Raw genomic sequence first — 9,591 nt, 5'->3', positions numbered from 1 at the left:
ACTCACAGGCCTGCCTTGTCCCATCCCAGCATTTTGTCGCATGGAAGTCCAACTGGAAGAAAATCAGGTTTAGAGCAGGGCCCTCTGCCATGCTCACTACAGGTAGAAGTTGGGTAGAAAGCTTCATGCCAGTAGAAAAGAGCTGTAGAGTAAGCACCCCTGGGTTAGGAAATTGAAAATAAGGAACAGGCTGCTCCAGGGTGCCCTCAGTTAAAATGGAGACATTAGTTGGAATCAGCACCAAGAGGGCTTACTGCTTCCCACCACAGAGCAAGTGGGAAAAGATTTTAAATGGCAGCAGTGGAAGGACAAGGAGTGACTGCCAAGTTGGGTAGCCGGGCCAGGGGAAATGCCCCTCCTGGGTGAAGTTGCAGTGCTCGCCTGGCATATGAGGGAACAAGGTCTACTTTGGTGTCCTGGGTGAACCTGTTTGTGGAGCACAAAGGAATTTGGGCAGATGAGGTAAGTGTTCCTTCCATCTCCTAGCTGCCATTTCTGTGTCCCTCCCCCCTTTTTGTGAGAGAAAGAGAAAGACAGACAGACAGAAGGGAAAGAGATGAGAAGCACTGACTCATAGTTGCGGCACCTTAGTTGATCACTGATTGTTTTTTCATATGTGCCTTAACCAGAGACCTCCAGTCAACCAGTGACCCCTTGTTATAGCCAACCACCTTGGGCTTTAAGCTAGTGACCTTTGGGCTTAAGCCAGAGACTATGGGGCCATGTCTATGATCCCATGCTCAAGCTGGTGACCTCTGAGTCTCAAACCTGGGACCTCAGGCTGACTATCTACTGTGCCATGGTCAGGTAGGTGGTAACTTTTTTTTTCTCTTAAGGGATTTCTGTCTCCAAGTAGTTCTGGATCCAAACTTTAAGAATGATTTGTTAAACTGGAATAGGTGACAATATCATCACAACATTTTATTGACCATGAGTTCATATGATGCACCAGAATTGACTCCCAGACATAGTGTGTCCTCAAGAATTAATGTGCCACATTATGGGTGCCACTCCTCTGCAGAAATTATTAGAATTAGTTAGAGAGCTGACTTCTTTTGCCCCAAGTATATCTCAAAGTTTAATTCCTAGTGTTCACAGTTGGAGAAGATGTTGATCCCCAAAAGTTGCATTTCTTCTGCATAAACAGTAAACTTTATATAGTTTAACTCCCTTATGTAAATTCTCCTGTGCTAATCTCAAAGAGTACATTTGTTATTGCTGAAAGGAAAAAAGACTTCTGTGAAAGTGGGAGAAAACTTTAACATAAAAATGATTTTCTCTACTTTCCTAGGAATGAAAGAAACACAAAGAAGCCCTAAACCATTTCTTGTCCAGATTCTGTCAAAATTTCACTATTTTCTGAGAAAAGAATAAAATATTATGGACTGGTTAGTGCTGGTGTATATTTGAAAGCAGTCTCTGGAGACTGTTTCCAAAGATTTCAGCTGTCTACTCTTATTCCTTGCAAATGGAGCAGAGATTAATACAGTGATAATTGGAACCTGGTTTCAGAAAACTTTGACTATTATTTCTGTTCCTTATGAATCAATGTGTTTAATCTTCCTTGGATGGCTGCTATGTAGATTGCATGCAAAATGCTATTGAATTTTTTTGGTCTGTACCCTGTAGCCCTCAAAGTCTGGACATTTCTTATGACATACATCCAGAGGTGCAAATGCTTTGCGGGACAGTGTCCACAAATACCTGGGGAAATTACCCAAGGGGAAGTTGACTTCTTCATGGACTGACTGCCTTCATTCACATTTCCACAAGCATTTCAAAATTCACTTACCAGCTACAAGGTTGGTTCATGTTTCAATGTCTGTAGCTTCCGATATTGAGAAGGACAGGAAGAGAAATGTGCATCCATCTCTGCATCTGTTTTTCTCATAGTGCCTTTGGAGTTAGTTGCCCAGATGAAAGCTAAGAAGGATTTAGAACAAGAAGGTGGTAGTCATGAACCACAGTCAATTGCTTGTGTAATAGTCATGATAATCTGGGATGTCAGTCCCTAGACAATGTTGAGTTGTTAACTTTTTGGGCATCTTTCTTAAAAAAAATGTGATGTTTATTATATTAAACTTTTAGGATTCAAATTAGATATACTATTATCTGATTTGTGTCCTTAAAACTTTTGAGTCCTTCTTGTATTCAGAGAGAATTTCTGTCTTTTAAAGACATTTTCTTAGAATTGTTTTGCTATAGAGGACTAGCAATCAAAAAATCCCCTCCAAATGAAATTAAAATTAATACATATTTTCAAGCCACTAATATGTTTCTCTTTTTAATGTTTTTCAGTTACTTTAATGTTGAATTAAATAATCACCTTTAAAATAAACAAAGAAAAAACATTAAAAATTATTTAAATGATAAATATGGGGTGAAGCAATTCTTCACAAAATGATGCAAAGTATTTTTTCAAAGAGGTTCAATTAATAAAATGTTAATTTCCAGTCTTGTGATGCCTATAAGTTATCTAAAAAGAGTTCAGTAAAGAGTGTGATACTTTGTGTGTTATTTTAGCTTTGATCAATCCCAGGTGCTAATCAAGAATGCCTAGTAAGGAGGTAGCCAGCTGGGGTTATATCAGAAAGGCCAGACATGTGTTTTGCAAGGCCTCTTTCTTCAACTACCATTGCTTTGCTTTTATTACAATAAATATCATCAACAATGTGATTTCACTGATGAAAGTTATATCTTGTTAGTTCATTCCTATTGGTGAAATTAAAGGGATTTAAGATATGTAAATTAGAACTTAGAGGTACTTTTTCTCTGAATGAGCAGAACCTAAGAATTCACTCTTTGGGGCTTTTTTCTTAACTTGAGCCCCATTTGGTCCTATGCCTAATCATTGGTTTAAGAAATGAGATAGTGACCATTACAATGTTTTGAATTTTGCCCAAGAATAATCCTGTGTCTTCTGAGCAAACCTTTTACAGGACATGATTGGAGCATTTAAAGGAACAGAGAGTTGTGACTTTATCACATTTAGAGAACTGGTTGAAAATTTTTTCTGAGCCTGTTTTGTTAATAAATGTTTATCAAATAGATGTCTGTATGTGTATGCTTTCCTTATGACTTGCTAACAAGGTTGCAGGGGAAAGCTAATAGTTCCTCACTTAAATGTCCTTGAAGGCTGCTATACCCTACTAAACCAAGCAAAACTCTAAAGTTGTCCATGACTAAATTGAATCAAGTAATTTAGTTTTTCAGATGACTGATAAATGTATATATTATGTAGAATTTACCTACATAGAGTCTGAACATTTTTATTACTACAAAAAATAGTGTGAGGAAAAAGATTACTGTACAAGAGGATTTGGTGAGACGAAGAAGGGATAAAAAAGTAAACATAAGAAGAAAGCTTAGAGTATCACTTCCTGCCAGAGACTCAAGAAGGAGACAAGATGGCCACAGAGTGGGCAGATGCAATAACTCCCGCTTCCCAGAACCAAAGTAGATTATAACTTAAATCTGAGAACACTCATCATGAAAGACAAATTTTGACTGAACTAGGAGAATTCTATAGCCAAGGACCACCAAAGAACCCACATTGAGTCTGTATTGAGCCCAAAAAGTAGCCAGCAATAAAAGACAACAGAAAGCAGATTTTAGGGGAACTTGAACTTTAAAAGGAACTTCTCCCAGGCCAAGAGTAGATGAAAACAAGCTTTGGATTGCAGCTGATATTTACAATGGCACCTGGACTGAGCAAAGGCAGCCACAAGATCTGGATAACATGCAGCTCCCGAAAGATGGATAAGAACCAGTCACAGGCACTGACCCCCACTGATCTCCCTCAGGCCCCAGCCAGGGAAGACCAGGGAAACACAGACAAAATGGGAAAACAGAAATGCAATCCAAATGAATCAGCAAGAGAAACCCCAGAATATGAGCTGAGTGAGATAGATATAAGCAAACTACTGGATGCAGAGTTTAAAATAATGATTATTAGAATGCTGAAAGATTTTAGAACAACAATGATGGTCACAGTGAGCACATAAATAAAGAAATAACAAGTATTAAAAAAAGAACATTGAAATAATAAAGGAAAACATGTCAGAAATGACAAATACAATATCAGAAATGAAGATGACACTAGAAGGAATTAAAATCAGGCTGGATGAAGCAGAGGATTGAATCAGAAATTTTTAAGAAAAAATAAATAAAAACACAAAAGTGGAGCAGCAAAAAGAAAAAAGAATAAAAAAATATGAGGATACTCTAAGAGAGCTCTGTGACAACCTAAAGAGAAAAAACATCTGCACCATAGGAGTTCCTGAAGAGAAAGAGAAAGAACAAGGGACAGAGACCTTGTTCAATCAAATCACAGCTGAAAACTTCCCTAAATTGATGCAGGAAAAAGTAGCACAAATTCAAGAAGCACAGAGAACTCCATTAAAGAGAAACTCAAAGAAATTCACACCAACACACATCATAATTAAAATACCAAGTTAAGAGATAAAGAGAAAATATTTAAAGCTGTTAGATAAAAAAAGGCTATCACCTATAAAAGAGCCCCCATAAGGATAACATCTGACTTCTCAACAGAAACACTTGAAGCCAGAAGGAAATGGCAAGAAATATTCAAAGTAATGCAGAACAAGAGCCTACAACCAAGACTACTTTATCCAGCAAGGCTATCGTTTAAAATTGAAGAAAAATTAAAAAGCTTCCCAGACAAAAAAAAAAGAAAAACTTAGAAATTCATTACACCCAAATGAATGCTGCAAGAAGTGTTTAGGGGCCTGTTGTAAACAGAACAAAAGGGGAAAAGAATATAGCAAAAGAAGAATATAGCTTTAAAGAATAAAATGGCAATAAACTACTACATATCAATAATAACCTTAAATGTAAATGGATTAAATGATCCAATCAAAAGACATAGTGTAGCTGCGTGGATAAGAAAACAAGACCCGTACATATGCTGTCTACAAGAGACACACCTCAAAACAAAAGATACACATAGACTAAAGGTAAAAGGATGGAAAAAAAATATTTCTCTCAAATGGAAATGAAAAAAAAGCTGGGGTAGCAATACTTATATCAGACAAAATGGACTTTAAAACAAAGGCTATAGTTAGAGATAAAGAAGGTCACTACATAATGATAAAGGGAGCAATCCAACAGAAAGATATAACCATTATAAATATCTACGTACCTAATATAGGAGCACCTAAAAACATAAAGCAGACTTTGATGGATATAAAGGGCAATATCAACAGCAATACTATAATAGTAGGGGATTTCAATACCCCACTAACATCACTACATAGATCCCCAAGAAAGAAAATTAACAAATAAACAGCAGACTTAAAGGACACACTAGATTAACTCGATCTAATAGATAGCTTCAGAACCTTTCACCCTAAAGTAGCAGAATATACATTCTTTTCAAGTGCTTATGGTACATTCTTTAGGATAGACCATATATTAGGGCACAAAAGCAGTCTCAGCAAATTTAAGAAGATTGAAATCATATCAAGCATTTTTTCTGATCACAATGGAATGAAACTAGAAATCAACCACAACAGAAAGACTGAAAAATACTCAAACACATAGAAACTAAATAGCATGTTATTAAATAACAAATGGGTTAACAATGAGATCAAAGAAGAAATTTAAAAAATCTAGAAACGAATGATAATGAGCATACAAAAACTAAAAATTTATGGCACACAGCAAAAGCAGTACTGAGAGGGAAGTTCATAGCACTAGAGGCATTTCTTAAGAAGCTAGAAAACGCTCAAATAAACAACCTAACCCTGCATCTAAAAGCACTAGAAAAAGAACAGCAGGTAAAGCCCAGAGGTAGTAAAAGGAAGGAAATATTAAAGATCAGAGTGGAAATAAATGACATAGAGGCTAAAGAAACAGTACAGAGGATCAATGAAATCAGGAGCTGGTTCTTTGAAAAGGCAAACAAGATCGATGAACCTTTAACCAGACTCACCAAAAAAAAAAAAGGGAGAGGACTCAAATAAATAAAATTAGAACTGAGAGTGGAGAAATAACAATGGACACAACAGAAATACAAAATATTGTAAGAAAATACTATGAAGAACTGTATGCCAAATAATTAGCCAACCTAGGTGAAATGGACAAATTCCTTGAAACATATAATCTTCCAAAAATTAATCTGGAAGAATCAGAAAACCTAAACAGACCGATTACAACAAATGGGATCAAAACAGTTATCAAAAAATCCCAAAAAACAAAAGCTCTGGGCCAGATGGCTTCACTGGTGAATTCTACCAAATATTCAAACAAGAAATAATGCCTATCTTTTCAAGCTATTTCAAAAAATTTAAGAGGAAGGAACACTTCCAAGTTCCTTTTATGAGGTGAGCATAATTCTGATTCCAAAACCAGGCAAAGACAACACAAAGAAAGAAAATTATAGGCCAATATCCCTGATAAATTTAGATGCTAAAATCCTCAACAAAATATTAGCAATCCCGATCCAGCAATACATAAAAAAAAAATCTTACATCATGATCAAGTGGGATTTATTTTGGGGAGGCTAGGCTGGTACAATATTCATAAATCAATCAATGTGATTCACCACATAAACAAAAGGAAGGAGAAGAACCACATGATAATATCAATAGATGCAGAAAAAGCATTTGATAAAATCCAGCACCCATTTATGATCAAAACTCTCAGCAAAGTGGGAATACAGGGAACATACTTCAACATAATAAAGGCCATCTATGACAAACCCACAGCCAACATCATGCTCAATGGACAAAAATTAAAAGCAATCCCTTTAAGATCAGGATCCCTTTCACCACTCTTATTCAACATAGTACTAGAAGTCCTAGCTACAGCAATCAGACAAAAAGAAGAAATAAAAAAAAATCCAAATTGGAAAAGAAAAAGCAAAACTATCATTATTTGTAGATGATATGCTATTGTATATAGAAAACCCTAAAGTCTCAGTCAAAAAACTACTGGACTTGATAAAGGAATTCAACAAGGTGGCAGGATATAAAATCAATACTCAGAAATAAGAGGCATTTTTATACACCAACAATGAACAGTCAGAAAGAGAAATTAAGGAAACAATCCCCTTCAGTATTGCAACAAAAAAAAATAAAGTACCTAGGAGTAAATTTAACCAAGGAGGTTAAGGACTTGTACTCGGAAAATTATAAAACATTGTTAAAGCAAATTAAGGAAGATACAAACAAATGAAAGCATATACCGTGTTCATGGATAGGAAGAATAAACATCACTAAAATGTCTATATTACCCAAAACAATTTATAAATTCAATGCAATACCAATTAAAATACCAATTGCATACTTCAAAGATATAGAACATATATTCCAAAAATTTATATAGAACCAAAAAAGAACATGAATAGTCTCAGCAATCTTGAAAAAGAAGAATAAAGTGGGAATTATTACACTTCCTGATATCAAGTTATACTACAAGGCCATGGTATTCCAAACAGGTTGGTACTGGCATAAGAACAGGCATATAGATCAATGAAATAGAACAAAGAACCCAGAAATAAACCCATACCTTTATGGACAATTGATATTTGAGAAAGGAGGTAAGAGCATACAATAGAGTAAAGACAGTCTCTTTTAACAAATGGTGTTGGGAAAATTGGACAGCTACCTGCAAAAAAATTGAAACTAGACCACCAACTTACACCATTCACAAAAATAAACTCAAAATGGATAAAATACTTAAATGTAAGCCATAAAATCTTCATAAGCATCTTAGAAGAAAACGTAGGCAGTAAGCTCTCTGATATCTCTCGCAGTAATATATTTGCCAATTTATCTCCACAGGGAAGTGAAATAAATGACAGGATAAACAAATGGGACTTTATCAAACTAAAAAGCTTCTGCACAGCTAAAGACAATAAGAATAGAATAAAAAGACAAACTACACAATGGGAGAACATAATCAACAATGCATGTGATAAAGGGTTAATAACAAAAATTCATAAAGAACTTGTAAAACTCAACACCAGGAAGACAAACAATCCAGTCAAAATATGGCCAAAAGAAATGAATAGACACTTCTCCAAAGAGGACATACAGATGGCCAATAGACAGATGAAAAAATGCTTAACATCACTAATCATTAGAGAAATGCAAATTAAAACCACAATGAGATACCACCTCACACCAGTCAGAATGGCACTTATTAACAAAACAACACATGATAGGTGCTGGCGAGGAGGTGGAGAAAGGGAAATTCTCCTACACTGCTGGTGAGAATGCAGACTGGTGCAGCCACTGTGGAAAACAGTACGGACATTCCTCAAAAAATTAAAAACCAAACTGCCTTATGAGCCAGCCATCCCACTTATAGAAATATATTCCAAAAACACCATATCACGGACTCAAAAAAAGAAATGCACCCCCATATTAATGGCAGCATTGTTCACAATAGCAAAGATCTGGATGAACAGCCCAAGTGTCCGTCAGTGGACGAGTGGATTAAAAAGCAGTGGTACATAATATACTATGGAATACTATGGGGCCATGAAAAAAAAGGAAATATTACCTTTTGTAACAACATGGATGGACCTGGAAACTATTATGTTAAGTGAAATAAGCCGGGCAGAGAAGGAAAAATATCATATGACCTCACTCATTTGAGGAATTCAAGAAACAATGTGAACTGAGGAATGGAATTAAAACTGAAGGGAAGAGGGGAGGGACCTGTTGGGAGGAAAGTAAGGGAGATGTTGAGGAGGATATGGGGGAGGGGGAAGGCGTTCAGGGAGATTCTAGAATCTATGTAAACACAATAAATAAATAAATAAATAAATAAATAAATAAATAAATAATAAAATTTTTTTTCAAAGATAAAAAAATAAAAAAGAAAACTTAGAGGAGGTCTTCAGAGTATAGATGAAGATCTACACTAATGCACTGGGGAGAGGGGGACATGGACAGATGCAGACCTTATCTTTGGACAGAATGAATGGAAACATTGGGCAGGAGCATTATCCCCATCCCTGCCCCCAGTAGATAAGTTAGAGTAAGAAAAAGTGATGACTTCATTATTTCCAGAAACATTTAAATGTACCTTGAGAAAAATTCCAGCATCACCACAATATTTTTGAAAATTTTCTACCTCCATTTTCAATTTGAGAACCATAAGCAGTTTACTTGTCTCATGATCTTGGCGTTGACCACATCTTTATAGTGTTCTCTGAGTTTAGTTTTTGGCAAAGTCAATTAATAAATGCTCATTGAATGTCTATTGTGACCATGGTAGGTACTTAGGGGGATATCAGAAAAACATTAGATTCAGTTCTGACCTCAACAACTGGTTTCAGATGTTGATTTTAGAGACATTAAATTACTGGTGACCAAGTCTGTGCATTGTATGCTCATAACCATTATTATAATGGAGTTTAGAGAAAAGGATATCAGTGTCCATAGACAAGAAGATAGGATTTGAACTGAAGCTGTAGTTTAAAAGCTTAAGTTTTTTTTTGTTTTTTGTTTTTTTTTTTATGAGAAAAGGAGGCACTTTAGAATAGAGCCAAGGGACTGGGCATGGAGAAGAGGGAAAAGCAGACTCTGCATTAATGCAGCCACATAAACATGAGGACTT

The 9,591-nt window shown here is 35.7% G+C and overlaps 1 pseudogene; it reads left to right on the top strand.

Annotated features, from left to right (window-relative positions):
- The first annotated feature begins 930 nt into the window (after positions 1-930).
- Positions 931-1,893, top strand: LOC136329947 (centromere protein L pseudogene; annotated as a pseudogene).
- Positions 1,894-9,591: the final 7,698 nt, after the last annotated feature.

This window comes from Saccopteryx bilineata, chromosome 3 (genome assembly GCF_036850765.1).
Source record: "Saccopteryx bilineata isolate mSacBil1 chromosome 3, mSacBil1_pri_phased_curated, whole genome shotgun sequence".
Lineage (NCBI taxonomy): Eukaryota > Metazoa > Chordata > Mammalia > Chiroptera > Emballonuridae > Saccopteryx > Saccopteryx bilineata.
The sequence above is the reverse complement of the archived record's forward strand: the minus strand, read 5'-3'. Positions and strand labels throughout refer to the sequence as shown.